Source organism: Aedes albopictus, chromosome 2 (genome assembly GCF_035046485.1).
Source record: "Aedes albopictus strain Foshan chromosome 2, AalbF5, whole genome shotgun sequence".
NCBI classification, from domain to species: domain Eukaryota; kingdom Metazoa; phylum Arthropoda; class Insecta; order Diptera; family Culicidae; genus Aedes; species Aedes albopictus.
Genome location: NC_085137.1, coordinates 108,276,344 through 108,300,050, shown reverse-complemented (window position 1 = coordinate 108,300,050; position 23,707 = coordinate 108,276,344). Strand labels below are relative to the sequence as shown.

Genomic DNA, 23,707 nt, shown 5'->3' with positions numbered 1-23,707 from the left:
TCCTTTACAAATAACTCTAGAAATTCCTCCAGGAATTTTCAATAAATACCTTAAGAAATTCCTCCTGAAATGCCTACAGGAATTCCTCCAGGAATTCCTCCAAGAATTCCTTCGGGAAATCCTTCAAAAATTCGTCCGGGAATTTCTCCAAGACATCCACTAAGAATTCCTCCAACAATCCCTTCTAGAATTCCTTTCCATGAATTCCTTCAGCAATACCTCTAAGAAATCTTTCAAGAATTCCTCCAAGAATCTCTCTAGGAATTTCTCCAGGAATTCCTTGAAGATTTTTTTCAGGAATTCCTCCAAGAATTCCTACAAGAATACTTCCAGGAATTTCTTGAAGAAATGTCTGGAGTCCTGGAGTACTTTCTGCAAGAATTCATGCAGTATTTGTGAAGGAATTTTCAAAAAATTTCCCATGAAAATTCTTAGAGAAATTCCTAACAATTTCCTTGAACTGAGAAAAAATTTTGAAGTTATGTTTTTCAATTTTTATTTTCTGGAGGAATTCCTGGGGTATTTCATGAAGTATTTCCTGTAAGAATTCATTGAGTAATTCCGAATTCACGTTAGGATTTTCCTGCAAGAACTGGAATTGAAGGGATTTCTGGAGAAATTCCTGTAGTAATTCCCACAGCAATTCCTGTAGGAATTCCTGCAGTTATTCTTGGAGGAATTCATAGAATATTTTTGAAGCAATTCCTGAAGTGTTTCCCGGAACAATTCCTAGATGATTTCCTGTAGTAATTCCTGGAGTAATTCTTGAAGGAACTCCTGGAGTATTTGCTGGAGGAATTTCGGAAATATATCCTGGAGTATATCCAGGAAGAATTCCTGGAGGAATCCCTGGAGGAATGACTGATAGAATTCTTAAAAGACTTTGAGGAGGAATCCCTGTGAGGATTTCCGGGAAAAACCCCTGTGGGAATTGCTGGAGGTATACTAGGATAATTTTGTGGAACTCCTGGGAATATTTCTGGAGGACACCATGGAGGAATTTCTAAAGGAATCCCTTGATGAATTCATAGATAAATCAGCAGTTTTTCCAAAAGAAATTCCTGGAGGTATTCCTGGAGGAATTTCTGGAGAAATTAACCGGAAAACCCGGAAAAATTCCCTGGAGAAATTCCTGAAGTATTCCCTGGAAAAGTTTCTGGAGGAAACTCTGGAGGAATCCCTGGAAGAATTTCTGGAAGAATCCCTTGAATACTGAAGAAATCCCTGGATTAGTTGTTGGTTGAAAACTTGGATGTATTACTAAAGAAGCGGATAGGAATTTCTGGAGGAATACCTGAATGAATTCCTTGATGAGTCCATGGAGGAATTCACGAAGCAATCTCTGGAGGTATTCCTGAAGGAATCCCTTAAGGAATCCCTAGGAGAATTTCTAGAGAAATCGCTGGAGCAATTCCTGGGGAAATTCCTAGGAAAATTCCTGGAGGAATCCCAGGAGAAATTTCTGGAGGAACTCTTGAGAAAATTTCCTTGAGTAGTTTTAAGGGAATGCCTGGCGACATCTTTGGGAGACTCCCGTGGATTCCTCGGGGAATTTCTGGAGGAAACCCCGAGGAACTCCTGAAGGATTTTTTGAAAAGTTCTTGAAGTAATTCCTGAAGGAATTCCAGCATAGCTCCTGATGAAATTTTCGAGAAACTGCTGGGAAACTCCTGAAGATGATGATTAACCTGGGTTTGTTAGGGGAATATCTGTAAATAAAAGAAAATCGCGTTAAGTACTGTTCCTTTGAATTCCACTAAGAATTTGCATCCTTTGACAGATACGTATTTCGACCTCAACTGTAAGGTCGTTTTCAGTGTCTTGTACTTGACTCGACTCAGTCGAGTCAAGTACAAGACACTGAAGACGACCTTACAGTTGAGGTCGAAATACGTATCTGTCAAAGGATGCAAATTCTTAGTGGAATTCAAAGGAACAGTACTTAACGCGATTTTGTTTTATTTAACTCCTGAAGAATTTCACGGGAAGTCCTGAGGCATTCCCTCGGAACTCGTAGATGTTCTCGGAGAATCACGATGAACTTCTGAGGGACTTCTGGAGGAATTTCAGAGGAAAGCCTAGAGGAATTCTTGGGTAATTTCCGACACTTACAAATACCATAAAGATCATTTGTATGTCAGTGAATGCACAAGGAACACAAAGAAATACTCAACATATTATGAGATACAACAGAGGTAATCGTGGCAGAGTTAAATACATCGATAAAGTAAAAAGATACAAGAGTAGAGCTTGTAGAGCTTGAAGGTCTTAACTCCAGAACAGTTTGGATGACCTAGATCACCAAGTGAATGTTGCTAAATTATCAGATTGTACTCTGTGGTTCTAAGAGTAGCGTAGGTTATATTCCGCCAGCATTCGCTACAATAAAAATATTCTAAGTTTTACAGATATTGCGACCCATACTTCAAAATACATTGGGTCCATTCGTATGCCAGCAGACACCCAAATAACAACAAATAGAGATACTGGTAATATAATAAGGTGCAACAGACACAATCGTGAAAGAATTATGCCGTTGGAGTGAAGAAAAACAAGGGTAGAGCCTGTAGGCCTTGAAGTTCCTAACTCCAGAATAGTTTGGAAAACCTGGAATATCCCATGAGTGTACCAAAAGCATTATAGATGTGCATTGAGATTCCATCATCAGTATAGACTACATTCCACGAATATTTTTCACATCTAAAGCATGATACAGTATGTAGATATCGTAACCCAAACTTCAAAGTGTATTGGAGGCCATTTGTATTTCACGGAATGTCCAACTACCACAATATCAAGTTGCTCATAGCATAGTGAGGTCCAATGGACATCAACGTGACAAAATTTCTTGAACAGAGTGAACACAAACAATGGTAGATGTTTCAGATCTTAAGAAAATGAATTCCAGAGTAGTTTGGATGACCTAGATCACCCAAGTCATGTACCGTGAATTTTCTAGGGGTTCTTTTAGGCTTTTTGAGTACCGTAGACTATGTTCTGTGATTATTCATCGTGCATAAAATTTGGTTGAAAAAGTTACATGTGTGTCACAAACTTCGGAGTATTTTGGAGGCCTAAGAATAGCTCTGGGATCAAAACTTCAACAGACTATGATGGGTAGTAATACATTGCATGTCTAGGATCAGTGAAAACTATTGATGATTAGTAAAGCGATGCAATTTGAGCAAAAACATGCAGAATTTATAAAAAATACAAAAAAAGCCACTTACTTTCGGCTCTCCGCAAAAGAGGGGAGGGTGCAAAGGGGGGAGGTACCATGCATTTCTTAGCACAACTATTCCCCTTGACTATAAAAAAAAATCCGGGGTAAAATGTTTTAAAACAAGGAAGATATTGCATTTCTTCCAAAAGTAGATCGTCCCGGGTGTTTACGGGTTAATACCCAGTGACAGGATATGATAAATCTCTATAGTGCCCTACAGCTGTGCCTAATTTAAAACCCTATTTTTCCCAAACATCCAGAGGTATGTACACACCAACCCTGTCTCCAACAAGAACTACACTACCAACCAGCACCGTACCGTACCAAGCAATATCAGTCAAAGACCATGTCCCCCCTTCCAGAACCTCCACCCGTTCGTGGGGCGTCCCAAGCGACCCATCCATGTCTGACCTGAATTGCTCGATTCCGATTCCAAAAGAGCGCCTGTGAGTACCAGCCTTTCTATCCATTCAATCGAAAAATCTACGCGATACGGCCAACGACTACGACAACGACGACGACGACGACGACGACTAGAAGTCCCTACAACAACGACTGCGACGACCAACTCCCGCTGGTGTTGTTTAAACGCAGAACCGCGTTGTTAACGTTCGATTGCAGTCGGTCCTACACAAACCGGCCTGTATCCGGTCGAAACCCAGGGAGGTTGATATCAAAAGTCAAAACGCCACGCAGCACAAACATTCGCTCCGTCGGGAAATGACTTCGCTTCAAGGTTGGGCGGGGGTTGGGCGGGGTGGTCCAGCCGCCACCCTTCATTGTAGTTAAACGAACCTTGTTCCGTCCAGAACAGGACCTAAAAGACTGCAGACCACCGCAGAGTGCTTAGAAGAACCCTAGCCTAGTCTAGATGTGAGGGAGGACATCGACAGCAACGCAGCACAATGAATGGCCTGAAATGGGCACCGAAGTGATAGATAAGAACGTTCTCAGGTCGGTAGTCTGAAGACTGGACGTCCCTTTTCCGACCGGTTTCGTCGTCGTATCCGGTTGTTGTTGGTCAAACGAAAGGAACGACCATCCAGTCAGTCGATTGGTGTTGCTGCTCATTGGGTGTTAATTGTGGTTATGAGTGGCTGATTTTCCAACCGGGGGAAGGTCCTTAAGTTGCCCTCTATTTTGTGTGATTTCCATAATTGTGTGGACTTTTGCATTGTATGGGGAACGAATTTTGATAGAATTGGAACACAGGAGCACTGATGGTTGGTTTGGTCAGATAACAGCAGATTGGTTATGACCGGTTCGTTTACGTTCGATTGTCGATTTGGGATTGCGTTTGAGATGTAGCCGTCGGCTTCAATAGTTTGAAATTGAAGTGAACTGAAAACGGTTCAATAATAATTATATACTTACTTTTTTTGGGTGATCGACTGTACGTTGGATGATATCTTTGAGGGGTTTATTGGCATTTCAGTCTAATTTGGTCAATTAAAAACAACTATATGTTTTCTTAACAAAGAACATATAGTTGTTTTTAATTGACCAAATTAGACTTATATACTTACTATAGGATGAATGAACTACATATAGCTTGAGCAGCAAAAAGGCCAATACTCAAAAACACCATACTTTTGGTTCGAATGGGCTCCAAAGGAATTGCCGGAGGAATTTTCGGAGGAATTCTCGGAGGAATTCCAGATGAATTTTCGGAAGAATTCCAGAGGAATTCTCGAAAGAATTCCAGAGAAATTCTCGAAAGAATTCCAGAGAAATTCTCGAAAGAATTCCAGAGAAATTCTCGAAAGATTTCCAGAGGAATTCTCGGAAGAATTCCAGAGGAATTCTCGGAAGAATTCCAAAGGAATTCTCGGAAGAATTCCAGAGGAATTCTCGGAAGAATTCCAGAGGAGTTCTCGAAGGAATTTCAGAGAATTAATTTTCTGAGGAATTCCAGGGGAATTCCCTGAGAAATTCCAGGGGAATTCCCTGAGAAATTCCAGGGGAATTCTCTGAGGAATTCCAGGGGAATTCTCTGAGGAATTCCAGGGGAATTCTCTGAGGAATTCCAGGGGAATTCTCTGAGGATTTCCAAGGCAATTTTCTGAGGAATTTCAGGGGAATTCTCTGAGGAATTCCAGGGGAATTCTCTGAGGGAGGAATTCCAGGGAAATACCCGGAGGAATTCCAGGGAAATTCCCGGAGGGATTCCAGGAAAATTACCGGAGGAATTCCAGGGAAAGTCCCGGGAATTCCAAGGAAATTCCTGGAGGAATTCCAGGGAAATTCCCGGAGGAATTCCTGGGAAATTCCTGTAGGAATTCCAGGGGAATCCACGGAGGAATTCCAGGGGAAATTCTAGTGAAAACATCATTTCCAAAGTGTTTTAAGCATTTCTTCGGAAATTCCTGTTTTCTATAGTTTTTTTAGGTATTTTCTCAGAAACTTCTTCGGAATTGTTTTTTTGCAATTTGTTAATCGTTTTATTTGGGAATTCCGTCGGCGATTTCTTTGCAATTGGAACGCCTTTGAAAAATTCAACTGGTAGTAACTTTGGGAACTTGTTGCATTTCCTCTGGATCCCCTTCGTTTTTTATTGGAAATTTCTCCAATTGCTTTTTAAATTGCTTCAGCAGCTCTTTTGGTAATTGTCTTTGCAATTTGTTTTGGCAATTTTATTTTTATAATTTATCCAGCAATCCTGTCGGCAATCGGTTCGAGTATTCCATTGGTAATGCCTTTGGCAATGCTATTGGGAATATCTTCGCCAATTTGTTATTATTTTTTTTTTGAAAATTTTCTGGCTGTGTTTTCTGTAAAATCTTTAACAACATCAATACCTTCCGGAATTCTGTCGGCATTTTTTTTTTGAAAAATCTTTCGATAATACCTTCAAACATTCTTTTTTTCAGACGGTTTCTTCGTGAATTCTTTAGTTGTGCTTTCAGAAAATTTTGTGGTTGTTTTTTTTTTTAAATGTCCTTGGCAATTCTTTTAGAATTTGCTTCGAAATTTTCTTTAGGTCAATATTTATTGATTCAAGGCAGTAATAAATTGTAAAATGTAAAATCATTGTAAAAACAAAACATTTCGGCTCAGTTATGCCCATGTGGCGCCCGAGCCTTCCAAATAAACGAATAAGTAAAAAAAAAATATTTATGGACATTCTTTTACTGGAAAATAACTTAGTAAAGTATCTTCGCCAATTCTTAAAGGATTTTTTTGGCGATTCCTTCGGAAACAGTTTTGGAAATTTACTCGTCAATTCCTTTGAACAATCTTTTGGAAATGCCTTCAGCGTTGTGTTTCTTCGAGTAGTCATTCAGCAATTCTTTTAGGGGTTTCTCTGGTATAGTATTTGAAAAAATAACCGTTCGGCAATTATTTTTGAATTTATCGAGCAATTCTTTTGGGTATCCCTTCTGAAATTCCATGAGCATATTCTTAGAGAGATCCTTCAGGAATTTCTTAGTGAATGCTTGCGGAAACTTCTATTGCAATTTCTTTTAATAATTCATTGGAATATTTTTCCGATTTTTCTTTAGAAATTTGTTCAATAATTTTTGAGAAAACTCTGTCGGCAATTCCATTTGAAATTTCTCAGGCAGTTTTTCGGGCTTCTCTTCGGTCTTTTTTCTGTGACAGTTCCTATAAGAATTATTTTGGGAATTGATTTGGCAATTCCAGATTCCTTCGGCTGTTTGTTTTTTTTTTTTGGAAATCACAATTCCTTTGTGAATTTCTTCTGAAATAGATTTGTTTAAAAATTCCTTCAGCAATTTGAATGGTAAATTTCTGAATTTTCTAAACAGTTATGTGAGAAATATCCAAAGGAGTGACAGAAGAAATTAAAAAAAAAAACTGCTGAATTCCCATAGAATACTGCGAAAGGATTGTGGAAGAATTCTTTATATAATCAATAATTACCATAGAAATTTCTGAATAGATGGATTTTATTATTTCTATCGTAATTGCCAAAGACACTGCTTATGATATTACCAAAAAAAAAATTGGGAAAAATTATCGAAAATTTGTCCAAAAAAATTTGTGGGAATTTATGAAGAAGTTGTCGAAAGAGTCATTAAGGAAATTTTTATAATTTATTTTTTAATTTAATTTTACCCAAAATAATTCATAAATAAATTGCTGAAACCCCAAGTAATGCTAACAATTTCTCAAATGAAATACACGAATTCATAATGTTCTAAATAACCTCTGATACATATTCTTTTATTCTTTTATTAACGTTCCGTAACTCGCGTGGTTGACCATCACCGCCAGAACCACGCTAATGCTGAGTACTTAAAGCAAGATTTTTTCAACGTGTTGTACGAAATACTACAGCGCGATCACATTTTTGAAACAAATTTAGCTAGTCTAATATACAATTACAGGATTCTCACAATTATACTGGAAAATTATTCTCATATTCTCTTGATTGTTTCCAAAAAAATAAACGAATAGGATGTCCCTAAGGATTAAGCTAAGCTAAGCTGAAATTTTTACGGAACATCTCTCTCAAATGAACATACCTGATACAACCACAATTTCAAATGCTCACATAGTCGAACATTTCCTAAACATTCTACTCGCTTCTGATACCTATTAGTGACTAATCACCGCGTCAAACTATTCATAGGATAGAGATAGTTTCAGCGCGCAAATTCCGTTGCTCATATCGGTTGCATTCTCGGTCGGTATGCACTGTCTGTGTGGCGGTTGGCGAAACATTCGACACGAGCAGCAATTTCATCATAACTGCCATCGATCCCGATCCCTTCCGCAATCTCATCCTTATCGCCATTATCAAAATCATCGTCGTCATCATCATAATCATCATCATCATCATCATTATCCTACAATGGAGCCGTGACGAGTACGGGTAATTGGAGTCGATGGGTCGTATGCTTTCTCTCTCTCATGAACGTTACCAGTAGATCTGGTGACAGGTTAATTCGCTTCCGGGATTAGTTGCTGACGAGCGAGCATTAGGCGGGTCTTAGGGAGCCACCACCAGCCACCACTGCACTAGTCGAATCCTTTCTCAAGAAGTGGTTTAGTTTGTGTCGGATAGATGGAGCTAGATGATGGAGGATTTGTGCGGGTGCGGGTGGATGAGCAAAAATCTCATGAATCAGCAGCACCTGTTGAGCGCGTGAGCAATTTATTAGAATGCTCCCAGGCAAAAGGGATGATGACGGCGACTTGAACTGGAGGTTGGAGTCTGTCATGCTGATGGCGATGGATTCATTAGGAGGTCCGTCACGTACACGGTGAAGGTGTGGAAGAAGGCGTTTAGAGTTACAATAGAGAGGGACTACTCTTGGCTAATGATGTCTTCCTTTTCTTTCTCTGTTTCAGGTAAGACCGGAACCCCCTCTTCGAATGGATGGAATTTCACTAAGTTTCAACTTGATTAGAGTCGGATTCAGTTTGCTAAGTAACTCGGTAAAGGCTGAAATAATGTGGTTGAACGTTGACATCTTCATTAACACGCTGCGTATGTTTCATTACTACGAGGAACAGCTGTTGGATACAGCTCTCAGGCCTGGAGTGATAAAACGAAATTGGAAAAGTTTGAATTGAAGTTGAGACATAAAATGCTTGCCAATGTTGTTGTCTATTTTGAAGCGTCTCTGCGACCTTTTTATTGGTACCGCAACCCGCTAAGAAATACTTTATATTCTGAAGAGGAAATACAATACAATTACTGTGCAATTACAATACAATTACAATACAATTACAATACAATTATAATACAATTACAATACAATTACAATACAATTACAATACAATTACAATACAATAACAATACAATAACAATACAATAACAATTCAATTACAATACAATTACAATACAATTACAATACAATTACAAAACAATTACAATACAATTACAATACAATTACAATACAATTACAATACAATTACAATACAATTAAAATACAATTACAATACAATTACAATACAATTACAATACAATTACAATACAATTACAATACAATTACAATACAATTACAATACAATTACAATACAATTACAATACAATTACAATACAATTTTAGTCCAACTGAACTACGTGAAGTGAGCCTTACAGCTAATAGGTAGGATACGGAGCGTTAGTTCAATTTCAGCTTCAGTCGAATCGGTCGAATCAGTTAGTTGGCAGGTTGTTGAAGTGCTCGAACTTTCGTTAATTTAATCACCCCATAACCAGAGAGTTTCTTTTTCCACGTAAAACTAACTATCAAATTACTATCCCTTATTTCAATCTGATGTAAACAAACTCCACCGTCTTGCATCACAAAACCACACCCGAAGCAATCATCCTAGCAAGACAGAAACCTCATGGGAGGAGAAGTCATCTCCCAACCATAATCATAAATTTGTAAAATTAAGTGTCACTACAAACCCGTGAGACGAGACTTTTGCGCGATAACGACGACTTTTAGTCGTTTCTTACAATAATATGGAGGTATGTATGTACCTGCGAGTGCAACTTTTAACGATAATCGAATAATGAGCCAATGCTCGTTCGAAAGTAATTTTACCGCACGCAGGGGAGTACCCGGACCCACTTCCATTTACCTTCCTTCTACATATTTTGATTCGGGTTCTTTTGACTGCAGCAAGCAGCACATTCCGTCGTCGTCGTCGATATAAAACGGCAATGTCCTTGGACGATAGCAACGTCTTGTCACAAGACAAGAGAGAAAAAAGCTGTCAGAAGGATGCTGATGACGACGGCGTCGGTACACGCGCGCGCCGGATCACGGATAGACGTTTTTTTTTTGCTCTGTGATGCCCTGCCAGTATCTTCCAGCGTAATGACCAGCAGCGGTACTGTGGAACAGAAAGTGGAACTTTGTAACGAAATTATGTGTAAAAATATTAACCCTCCAATACCCAAATTTTTTTATTTAGATCTAAATATCATTTTTCGTCAATTAAAATCGATTTTAACATGTTTTGGAAGGTTTTTGAATTTGCTATTTTTTTTTTAGATTTCATGATTATTGATGAAATTTTTATATTTTTTTATGGATAATTTTATTTTCCGTGTAATTTTAAGGATAATAATTTTAGAGTCTGTTCAATTCCCCTAAACTCTTTTATCTCAATATAATGATGTTGAGAACAAAGATATGTTAATTGTTGCGATTCAATACAAAAGAAACAATAACATATGGAATGTGACCAAAACATCAATTTTTCAATGATTAAAAAAATGTTAATACGCCTTAAAAGCCGTGTTGAGATATACAGAACAGTCCTAAATATCAGTCAAAAATATATAAGTTTTGATTGCCCAGAAAAGAAAAAAAATACAAAAAATGCTCAAACTATACCGTGATTTCGGGTGAAATTGATCACTTTTCACAGTTTTTGTCTTCTTGTTTTTTAATAGTTATCGATATGGTCAAACTCAATGCTTTAAAACAAGTACTACCATGGGTTTCATCAGTCAACGAGGTTGAAACTTTTACTGCAAACCATTTTATTGCAATATATATCATTTAAAATATAAAATCAGAAATTTGAGTTTCGGGGTGAAATTGATCAGTCAGTGAAATGTCTTTATAATTGCTGAACATAAATTCTCCATCTGAATTAATTACCCCAGAATGCGAAAAGCATTGTAAAACTTATACAAGTTTAGTAAATTCTGAATTATTTAAGTTTAAAGTTTAATAAATCTAAAGAAAACGCCTGAAAGTATGCAATTTTTATAGTAAACGAGTCATTACTGTAGCAAAAGTACAATTTTATGCACAAATATAAATATTTATAGAACTTTTCATGAAGAAATCGGGTATAACGAACACTTGGAAGCTATAAACATTCATTCGAATATTAATTCCATGTGCGATACAGCTACGGTAAGAAAAGTTTGAAAGTGTCTTTGAAAATCGCCAAACACACAGTTTCGGAAAATATCAAATTTAACACAGAAATATGTGACTAATTAGCTGTAAAACATGTAAACTCATCATTCAATAACCCTTGAGCCAGATGATGGTCATTTTCCACAAATTGTTTTAAGTTCAAAGCTTTATTTTTGACAAATAAAAATTGCCCTCACGTCGATCAATTTCATCCCACTGATCAATTTCACCCGAAATCACGGTACCCCGTCTAAACGCGGGGTTGGGTATTAGTGGGTTAACAATGACCACAAACTTCTTGAGAAAATAAAAATACATTTTTTATTCAGCATTTCATTATCCAGCTATCACAAATTTGTTTTCAAAAATTTTCAAAAATTCCCACAGTTTTCAAAAGTTTTTTTACTGCGAATGCTAGAGTTTTCATTCGAATTTTCTTCACATTTTGTTGTTAAGTTATAAAATTTCTATGAGAAAAATTTCGAAAAACTTCACAATAATTGCTTCGTAAAAGCCTCGAGGAAGTTTCTTATTTATTTCTCCGAAGAGGAATCCTGAAAGTGCTACTGGATGCCAATCATATTTTAAAAGTTTTAAAGAAAAGTAACTTTGTACTGGAACTCCTATTTAAAACCGCCTATTTTCAGAGTTCCTGAAAAACTCCACTAAATACTTCAATATGAAGCTCCGTTGTTCATCTCCATGTTGTTTCAAATACAATTGCAGGAAAACATTCACGAATTCTTTTAAGAATTCAATACTCACATGTTGCCCATAATTCTTCATAAATATTGCCATAGCAAACTATCCTTGCAGTCCTGGTAAAAATTTTCCACTAGACGAATTGATTTAAGAAATCTTCCAAACATTTCCAGAATTCCAGTACACGTTTTCTATGTTTTTTTCTCAAGTCTTACTGAAATTCTGTTCAATATTAACTGAGATACAATTTCATACAGAAGAAGGTACGAATAAAGGTTTCGTATATTTTTTCTGAAAATTTTCCAAAATTTTACCATAAATTGGCGATAGCATTTCGATACTTTTCCAATTACGTAGAAAACAATGTAGTTCGAAATTTGCTCACAGCGTGGCGCTTGTGTTTCCAGGAGTTATCCGATTTCTATGGTTATCCTTTCAAAGAAATCGGGATATTTTTTGTAAATTTCTTTGAGAATCTGGTCGACAATTATTTAAAAAAAATTGGCTGTTCCTTCGGGGATTCTTAAAAAAATCTGAATTCTTATCGGATATATTTTTTTTAATTTCTTCGGAAAATGTGTCTACTACCTAGAAAAATCTTTAAAACCTCGAGTTATTAGAAAATTTTATGAAACCTGAAAAAAAAACATAGAATTAAAAGAGTTTGTGTTAATCAGGGCATTTTAAATGATAAGAATATTGCATTGTAACTCTAATGATTTATTGATAAAATAAGATCACCAAGACGTACTTTGAACTAAACCAATGAGACATTTTGGTGTATTCAATTGGGGTATTTTTTTTCTTGGAGAAACTGTTGGCAATGCATTTTACAATTTTGGAGTTGATTTTAACAGATCTTCGAAGAGAATTGGTTACCGATGCTTTGCTGAAATTTCTACCAGAGTTTCTAAAACCTTTATATTCGAAATAATGCTGAAACCCTATTGATTTTTTTAGGATCTTGAGAAGTTTATGAAGAAATTTCTGAATGACTTGTAAAAAGACATTCTAGATTTTCGAAAATAAAACACTGTATTTTCTGAAGGTTCTGATCGTAGAATAACATTTTCTGACAAAAAAATGGAATTAACTCTGAACAAACCATCAAAAAAATAATCTGAAGAAAGAGGATTCCAGAGAAATGTTTCGAAAGTATTGCAATCATTGCTGAGATGCTACAGCAAACTTCTTAAGCCATTTCCAATATTTTTTAATTTTTTTCTCCATAAAGGTGTGTAATAAGGTATTGTTAAGGAATTCCTGGACGAATGTCGTTCCTCAAAATTTTACCGGAATTCTGAAAAACATTTGTCTGTAAAGAAAATTGTGTGGGCAGTTCCCTAAAAATACACAGAAATATAAACAAAAACAGTTCCCTGAAATGTAAAATTTCTTATCCGTAGATTAGATTCCAATTTTTTTTTACAATTCTTGAAAATAATAGGAAACGAGCACCGGTTTTGGCTAGTCTAAGAGAGATCATTTTTATAAAAATAACCAAAAATCCTATAATTACTACCAATGTGTGAAATGAAAGGTTTCAATCTATATTTGTGTGTGTGTGTGATCCATCTAACACCCACTGTCCGGCAGTGATATTATGGAAGAAAGCATTCTGCAACACCTTGTAAATGTCGTTGCAAACTACTTTAGTCCGGGAGTTAGAAGGTGATAGCTCTATTGCAGATCCAGAGACCCATTTCAGAATGGCTGGAGAGACACGTCCATTCAGAAGTCACTTTCACTTACAATAAGCCCCGCATGTGTGCATTACCGTTATCAAATGGATAATGATAATACAAACACACTTCCTGTTTTAAAGATTTCTTTAAAACTGGCACGTATTTAGTCAATAACAGCAGAAGTTACAAATAATAACAGTAATAATCAGAACAATCTCACCATAGTTAGTACGAAGTAGTGATGCCGTCGTTTCAGAAACTTCTATTCCAACTGCCTCCGATTCACTTAATTTTACTTCTCTTGCTTTGTCTAGTTGCCACATTTCCGACGCATACATATTTTAATTTAACACCATTTCCAACCACTGTGCATTGGAGCCATGCAACACGCATCACTTATTTGCTTCCCGTTTCAGTTACGATTTTGCTGCACGACACATGATTGCTGTGCGACAAAAAATTAGCGTCCCGCCAGCGAGCGACAGCCCGCATTTTACAGATTAGACACGCATACATTCGAAATTTCCACGCAGCAGCGACACGACTCACGGTGTGTTGAAACAGGATTATTATCGCACTTTCATGAACCTAAAATATTTTTTCGTTATAAGTTAGCCTTAGCTGTATATATTAAGATTCTGGAGGTTAAAAAATCTTTCATCGGGGAAAATGAAAATAAATTCGATTTTAGTAGTTTACCTCTTTTCTCATATAACATGGTAATACGCAAATCTGATGAACCTTAACTCCGCTAGAAATAGTCCCCTTTCTAATAATAAATTTGAAACCATTGAGAGAGAAACGAATGCAAAAGTCTTTACAACGAGTTTAAATTTGTTTGGCGTTCGTTTCATGTGTCCAGCCCACAACAGTCTGTCGAAAGTCATAATTCATAAAAGTCTAAGTACATTCCTTCCATTTGTTTGGCATATAGATAATGGAGGTACACATTGACTCATACCATTTGCAGCACATACATGAAATGGTAGGTATTGGTTGCACATACTTTGCATGTCACACCGCATCCACATGGATATTTGCCAAAAAGTACGAGTCGACTATACTAAGCGAGGGTGACTTATTTGTAAAAGTTCTGCCTCTGATCTGTTGGAGACTTTTGTCCATACAAAATCTTAAAATTTTCAAAGACTTATCTCCTTGTTACTTATAAAATGATACCTTTGGGTGTAAGTTAGCTGTTGAATCTCAAATAACAAAAAGTTAATACAAAATACATAAGATTGGTGTTGTCATATTATGTCAATGCATTCAAAAATGGTTATTCAACATTTGGTTTAAAATAAGGTACACCGGGGCAAGTTGAAACGGGTGGGGTAAGATAAAACTAGTCATGATAAGCAATTTGAATATCATAACATTTTTTTAATCAAACAATCATTTGGTCAAGGATAATTCTACAAATTGTATTAAAATGTTTTCAAAACATCACAAGTTTTAATTAAGAATACACCTTATCAGCTTGTCAATATGAATGACAATAGTGAAAGCAAGTGGGGACAAGTAACATTTCTCCCCATCTGTTGTCGAACTCACTTTGCAAAAAAGATGGAATTTTATTTGAGAAAAAAAATTATGCAGTCATAACATTGAAACCATTAAAATGCATGAAGTTTTTATCAAGACCAAATTGTCTTATAAAATAAAACTACAGATCACCCAGACAAACTTAGAAAAAAATCACTGCACGAGACTACTATCATTGGAATTTATCAGATTACTTGCGAATTGATATGTTTCCAATATATTTTGGCTTTCACTATTGTCATTCACATTGACAAGCATGCGTTGCATTCGGTAAGGTGGATTCTTAATAAAAACTTGTGATGTTTTGAAAAAGATTTCAATACAATTTGTATAATTATCCTTGGCCAAATGATTGTTTGATTAAAAAAATGTTATGACTTTTAAATTGCTTATCATGACTAGATTATTCTTACCCCACCCGTTTCAACTTGCCCCGGTGTACCTTATTTTAAACCAAATGTTGAATAATCATTTTTGAATGCATTGACATAATATGACAACACCAATCTAGTGTATTTTGTGTTACCTTTTTGTTATTTGAGACTCAACAGCTCACTTAACCCCAAAAGTATCATTTTATAAGTAACAAGGAGAAAAGTCTTTGAAAATTTTAAGATTTTGTATGGACAAAAGTCTCCAACAGATCAGAGGCAGAACTTTTACAAATAAGTCACAATCGCTCAGTATAGTCGACTCGTACTAGGGGTCGCAGTACCGACCACTTTTGGTGAGTACCGGTATTTCGGTACTGGGGTTGATAGTACCGGTAGTACCGGTAAAATACCGGTACTGAGAAATTTTCCACTAAATTGCACAGAAAATCTACAATTTACCAGGCATTTGTAAATTTCGGTTTCCAGGGATGCCATCAAAGCTAACCAGAAAATATTAAATTAAATAAAAAAAAATATCAGTTAAAAATGATAGGAAGAAAATGTGGAGCGGACCTGGTGTGATGGTTAGAACACTTGACTATCACGCCGAGGACCTGGAATCGAATCCCACTCCCGACAAACTCGCAAAATGTGGGTTCTTCCTTCGGAAGGGAAGTAAAGCGTGGGTCCCGAGATGAACTAGCCTAGGTCTAAAAATCGCGTTAATACAGATAAAAAAATGATAGAAAGAAATGAGTTGTATGAAACTGTTTTTGGAGCTTTTGTTTAGCTTCTGCTCAGTTTCACAGGTAGTATCTTGGTCAGTCTAAAGTGAAACAGGAACATCCTTACATGTACCAAATTCAGATAGCTACAAGGTGAAAACAGAAGAAGATTTAAATATTTTTTCCTTGATGATGCTTTCAACGGATTCTAAAAACTGAAGAAATAACAAAAAATCCTGATCTATAGTTATAACCAGTTTTATTCTAAGCTAATAAATCCATTTAACATTTGCAAAAATGTTGCATGTATGAAATGTTTGTTTATCAAATTACTTGGTTTCAAATAAATCAGGCCAAACATTTCAATAGGTCCTATCTGCATTTGAGAGGCTCTCTTTGTGCACTTTTTTTTCAATTATTACAATGTAATGATACACTTTTCAACAACTTTTGCTGTACAAATCAAAAGACGATTGTTTTGACCATCGTTCTATGCAAGGAGACAATCATGATTCAAATAAACATCTGAGATATTAACGAAAGAGAGGGAAACCAAAGAGAACCTCTCTTCTGCAGATTGGACCTTTAGACATGTTTGGCCTGAAATGTTTTCGTTCATTTCCATTGCATATTGGCTATACTAATGACCGGATTTCAGCACTTCGGCATAGATTTCACGGTACCGAAAGTACCGGTACCAAGGTTAAGTCAGTACCGGTATTTCGGTACCAAAAATTGGTCGGTAATACCGGTATTTTCGGTACCGGTACTACCGGTACTACATCCCTAACTCGTACTTTTTGGCAAATATCCATGTAGATGCGGTTTGACATGAAAAGTATGTGCAACCAATACCCACCATTTCATGTATGTGCTGCAAATGGTATGAGTCACAGGTGTACGGTGCCTCCTCAAATGTATGAGTCGCACTAATAGGAAGTATTTGTTTACCTCCATTATCTATATGCCAGACAAATGGAAGGAATGTACTTAGACTTTTATGAATTATGACTTTCGGCAGACTGTTGTGGGCTGGACACATGAAACGAACGCCAAACAAATTTAAACTCGTTGTAAAGACTTTTGCATTTGTATCTCTCTCAATGGTTTCAAATTTATTATTAGAAAGGGGACTATTTCTAGCGGAGTTAAGGTTCATCAGATTTGCGTAATACCATGTTATATGAGAAAAGAGGTAAACTACTAAAATCGAATTTATTTTCATTTTCCCCGATGAAAGATTTTTTAACCTCCAGAATCTTAATATATACAGCTAAGGCTAACTTATAACGAAAAAATATTTTAGGTTCATGAAAGTGCGATAATAACCCTGTTTCAACACACCGTGCGACTATCAAACGCGTTCATCGCGACGAGCGAGCCAAAACGTACACACACTTCTTTTTCTAGAGCCGAGACAGAATCACCATAGCAACAAGCACCGATAGCACACATGCAAACACTACAGCAACCACGCGAGAAAAAAACACCACACGCCGTTTAGCCCACCAATGAAAGCCGAAAAAGTTTTCGGAAAAAAGATCCCTGTTCACATTTTGAGAGCCAAACATTTCTGAAAGCACTCTTTAACGATAATAGCAACTGTGACTAGTCGGGTAATCACAAATTATACACATAAATTCACTTCTTCACTAAAAAATCGTGGTTTATTCCACGAGCTCACCACTTGCGCGACCGATCAAGTGCGTGTACCGCGTCACTCCTTCTGAAAGGTTTCAATCTATATTTGTTGGAAAAATGCAGAAATCAAGCTTATAGGGTATTGTACTATTTGGGCAGGTGTACCTATTTTGGGCACTTGTCGCTATAACTAAGTCAATTTCAAACCGACTGATTTGAATTTTTGTACATAGTTAGATACTGTACGTGCCTAACTCTGGGCAAAATTTCAAATCAATCGGTTCGAAATTGACTTAGTTATAGCGGCAAGTGCCCAAAATAGGTACACCTGCCCAAATGGTACAAGACCCTACTTGATATTTGTATTGAAAGTGGCACTGCCAAAATAGAAGCTCAGCGTCAGTTTTGGCCATATTCTTAACTTTGGTTTCTATTTTGGCCAATCACGTGTATTTCTTATGGGAGTGACCAAAGTAAAAGCACCTTGGTCAAAATAGACATGTGGGAGCTGATTTAAAAAAAAAAATAATAATTTTCTTGCATTTCTCACAATTTTTGATGTATGGTTTTCACAGCATTATGTTAGGATCTAGTAATAAAAAATTAATCTATTTAGGCTGATTTAGATCGCAACGCACTATGGCCGAAACACCCGACTGGCTTCTACCCAAGCTAATAAAATTTAGAACACTCTGGCAGAATTCCTAATAGAAAATTCTGAATATATCCCTGAACCGTTGGAATAAACTTTTGAAAGAATCATATAACAAATTTTTGAAATCAGACATGTAAGGTTTTTTTTTTCTAAGAGTAGCAAAAATTTTGATTTTTTTTTCGTGAAATGCAGCAAGAGATATGGTCCATCATTGAATGATCCGTGACCATTGTTTCGACACGAATTTCTAAAGGACAACGCATCACGAAATCAGTTTTATCAAGAACATTATAGCATAAACAATCCTAAATAAATTTAGAATTTTTGTCAAAAATTTCTCGCAATATTTCACCAAAAACTCAATTTTCAGGAAAAGAATTGCAAGAAACACTGTAAAACCATATCGATGAACAGATAGTTGGAATAGACGTCTGATTATTATTTTTATTTTTTTTTTTGAAATCCTGATATGACTGCCATAAGAATGCCGCCAAAAACTGTTTTGGAAGCTGCTCCATTTATTTTCCTGAAGCTCAGTCAAAAAATCCTCGTATTATACCACCATAAATGTCTTTAAAATTTTCTTCCAGGTACCGTTCCATTTGTTGAATTGTTGAATCTAAATAAACCTGGAAAATTTTCAGGGCATTTTTTCTTAAAATTCTTTCGAAATTATTTCAGCAATTGTTTCGAGAATTGATTTTGCAATCCTTTGGATTTTTTTCCTAAAATTTGTTTGCCCATGGAGGTTTGTTGGTAATTTCTTCGGCAGTAGCTTTAGGAATTTCTTCAGTAAATACTTTTAGAATTTCTTAGACAATAGCTTTGGAATTGCGTTTAAAAATCTCTTATTAAATTAGGTTTGCCTTTGAAATGTTTCTGATTTTTTTTAACCTTCTTTGAGAAATCTCTTCGACAGTTCCTACGGAAATAATTAGGCAACCATTTCGGATTTTTTTTTTTTGAAATTCATTCAATAATTCCCGCAGTAAAATTAACGAGAATCGTTCTCGTAATGATCAAGGAATTTCCTGTGATATTTCCTTTGGTAAAATTACTTTGGTAGTTCTTTCAAGAATTAAGCAGCAATATCTATGAGATTCCTTTTGGGATTTTTTTTTTTTGCAATTTCTGAGGAAACTACTTTAATTCATGCTTCAAAAATTTGTTCGGCAATTATTTTGGGAATTTATTTTGGTATTTTTTTTTCTTGAAAATACCTAAACTACGACATATTTATTGGAAATGCCTTCAGCTTTAGAAATCGATTTCGACAATTTCTACGAGATTTCCTATGGGATTTCCTCAAAGTACTTCTTTGTGAATTTTGATGACGAGCTCATTGGTAATTGCTTTGGCTATTGCTTTGTTACTTTTCTCGGCATTTTTTTTTTCTGAAATTCATTCAAATTTCTTCGCCAATGTCTTCGTAAATTTCTCAGGTATTTTTTGTTATTTATCTGGTGATTTCTTTGGAATTTCGTTTGTTATTAATTGGAAATTCTTCTAGATTTTCAAAGTATTGCTAATAAAATTAGCAATGAAATGACGGAGAGAATTTCATTAAAAATACTGATAAAATGCCCAAAAACAAAGGCAATAGCCAAAAATGTGTCGAAGAATTTCCCGAAGCTATTCCCCAAAAAAACACAAAGAAATAACCAAAGGTATCTCGAATGAATCTCTAAACGAATCAAAATAACATTAACATTGCCAAAGGAAATCTCTAATGAATTTCCGAAAAAGTATTCATAAGAGAAATTTCTAAAATTTTATTTTTGAAGAAGTTTTCGAAAGGGTGCGCGGGCGAGGGTATGTGTGGGCGAGTCTACGTACTTCAACTAGCAATAATGGCACCTCGGTTGTACCTCATTGGTTACGATATCGCCACTGCGCAAAGCTAGAGTCTACGTACTTCATGGACAACGCCAAAGGCATTACTGAAGAAAATCTCTAAGAAATTGCCTATGGAAAATATGAGGAAATTGTCAGATAAATTCTTAAAGGAAATTCGGGAATAATTCCCAAAAAAATATTTCTGAACGAGCTCTCTCAGTATTTCTTTCTTCTCCTGGCGCAACGTCTCAACTGGAACAAAGATCGCATCTCAGCTTGGTGTTCTTCGAGTATCTCCACAGATACTAACTCAGAGCTTCCTCTTCCAATGACCATGTCGCATTTCTGGCAGGCACGAAGATATTCCATACCCGAGATAGTCAGGAAAATTTCCATTATAAAAAATCAGGATTATCCACGTCTTTACAGCTGTTGATATAGGGGCCCTTCAAGGAGTATTGAAAGAAATACCCAAAATATTGACGGATTTATTACTATAACTTGCTCAGAAACTTATCGAAAGAATTGCCAAAGAAATTTTCAAAAAGAAATGACTAAGACATTTTAACTTAAATTATTTAATGATTTGCCAAGAAAAGTGCCGTGGGCTTGATTTCAAAAATATTTTCAAAGAATTTAACTAAAGAATTTCTAAAGTTGCCTTAAGAAATTCCAGAGATGTTTCAAAATAAATTTCCGAAGAGTTTTCCAATGGGCTTGTCAGATATTTTTTTTTTTTCAGAATAACAGCCAATTGGAATTGCCAGAGAAATTTTCAAAAGAATGTGTAATATGTAATTAGCAGAATACAGCAGTACACAAAGCAATTTCCGAAAAAATGCTAAGGAATTTTTAAAGAAACTTCACAGGAAAATCAAAAAAAATCTGAACGCCATTTTTCTTTTGAAAGATTCTAGCTATGGCTAAAAGAACTCTCCAAGGAATTACAGAAAGAAATTCTTGACATATTGGCCATTTATTTACAAAGAACTTGTCCAGAAACTTGCCGAATAAATTTCCAAGAGAAATGACGGAGACATTTTCACAGGAACTACCTTATCGTTTTCAAATCAATCAAATGAAATGGAGAAGACATTACTACAGGAACTTCTTAATGGTTTCAAAGAAGGGTGCCATAGTGTTGTTTCATAAAAGTTTCCAAAGAAATTTCTGAAAGCATTTTATAAAGCATATTTGAAGAAAAACTCTAGAGAAGGACATAAAAAAGTAGACAAGGAATTGCTTGATCAATTCTCAAAGGTACTGCTGAAGAAATTACCAGTGGAATTCTTGGAGTAGTTTTTTATGAAATTCTAGAAGAACAACCAGATGAATTGCAGAAAAACTTTGAAGAAATTTTCGAAAAAAAAAGTTCAAAGGAATAGTCTGATTAAATATCTAGCTGAAGAAAAATCCATTAAAAAATCTTAATGAGTTCCCAAAGCAACAGCCGGAGAATCTTCTAAAGAAATGTGAAGCAATTGCATAAATAATTATTGTAGCAGATTCCAAAGGAATTTAAAAAAAAAAAAAAACTATAGAGAAGTATTCAAAAAATAGTCTGGGAAATTTCCAAAGAAATTTCTTCAGAGACTTCCAAGGAAATTTCGAAACAAAAATTCTGAAAACCTTTACAATTCTTCTGAGAAATTTTGCGGAAACCGGTTGCCATCGTGATGCTAGTGAGCAACACTAGACTATGCAGTTTTGATTAAAAATGCTTCATAAAAAATTGGATTTTGGTTAGAATATTTACTACGGTCGAAGGATCACTGATCGGTCTCAAAAATTGAGGATCGCCAAGTTTATCTCAGTAAAATTTAATTTAGAATTCCAACAATTGAAGCGTCATCAATTGTGTAAATCTTTCACTCGGGTATTGTTAAAAAATAACAACCTCTTTAAAGTATTCCACAAGCAGCCCTTCATGGAACTGCGTGAAACATTTCTGTAAATTTTTCAGCAAATTCCGTTGAAATAGCATTCCAAATATGCTCAAAAATAACTTTTTGAAATCCTCAAGAATTGCTTTTACGAAAATCTAAGAAAAAAAATCTTGCTGCATTGTATTTTTTTGGTGTTTTTGGTGTCCATAGTTTTATAAGGATTCATTATATAATAATATTTGAAAAAAGTGTGTTGTATTTCACCTTTTAGGCTGATTCAAATTTAATTTTGACTTTTTGTCCCCCCCCCCTTCAAAAAGGTTTGACTGGATTTTGCATTTTGAGGGGGCAGATAAAAAAAAATATTTATCAAATAATCGGATCTTGCTAAAAATTCTTCAACAAATCCGATGAGTATTTCATATTTTTCAAATAAAATGCCTATTTTTATCCTCCCCCTCGACCAGCCAAACCATAGTGGGACAAAAATAAATATTTGTAACGGCCTAATTTTTCAATAAAAATGCAGTAGGTATTATTCCAAAAAAAGTTTCCAAGGAAATTGTCGGAACAATTTCCGAAGGAATTTTATGAAGACTTACTAACGAAAATCCCTGAGGAAATGCCTGAAGGCATTAAAAACTTGTCGAAAAAAATGCTAATTTGCAAAGGAATTGCTGAAGTAATTTCCAATAAAATTTCTACAGTAGTTCCCAAAGACATTCTAGAAGAGTTGCCCAAATATCTTTCGAATAAATTTTCAAAGAAATTTCTGAAGAATATTCTAAAGGACTTCACTGATAATTTTTCAGAAAGTTTGCCGAAAAAAATTATAAAACAATTTTAAACTCTCTAAGGAATAACAGAAAAAAAATCATGAAATAACGGCAGATAATTCACAAAGAACTGACCCAGAAACTTGTCAAAGGAATTGCCGGATAAATTTCCAAAAGAAATGATGGAGACATTTCCACAGGAACAAACTCATCATGTTGAAATCAGCAAAAGAAATTAAGCAGATAAAACCACAGGAATTTCTTAATAACTTTTCGAGAAAAGTGCCGTAGAAATGACACAAAAGTCTAAATATTAAATTCAACAACATTTTAGTATTGGATCGACATTTTCTCTATTATAGACACAAACTGGTGGATGATCATGTTTCAGCAACATTCTAACAATTCTTAAGGCAAAATTGATGCATTTCCCTATTTTTATTTTGTTTATAAAATAACAATTTTTTTTAAATCAATTGATGCTATACAAATGTTTCTCCAACTCTTTTTCCAATATTTGAACAAAAGCTGAGCACAAGAGGTACAATCCTTTATTCAGCTTCTAAACATCTAAATTAGGTGATTTTATTCAACTTTCATCTGATTTGAGGTTCTTTGAAAGGCTGTTTTAAAGCTTAACATACACTTAATCGTAATCAAATAAATTTATCAATTGTGTAAACATAAAAATGAAAACACTTTTGTGAGCCTATTTTTACCATTTGCTCCTTCAGTTTTTTTAGATGAAATGTTTCGTAATGTATACATTATTCTGTGGGAAAACTGGGAATCGAACTCGGACCTCCTGATTTATT

The 23,707-nt window shown here is 35.4% G+C and overlaps 1 protein-coding gene and 1 non-coding gene across 4 annotated transcripts in view; one reads left to right on the top strand and one right to left on the bottom strand.

The window, feature by feature from the left end:
• The window catches only part of LOC109421283 (pseudouridylate synthase RPUSD2), a 646,492-nt gene that overhangs the window by 402,655 nt on the left and 220,130 nt on the right, over positions 1-23,707 (top strand). The gene's annotated exons all lie outside the window — the stretch shown is intronic.
• LOC115255587 (U4 spliceosomal RNA) lies at positions 20,143-20,296 on the bottom strand. The gene has a single exon (XR_009998473.1). It is a non-coding gene; the product is annotated as a U4 spliceosomal RNA (small nuclear RNA).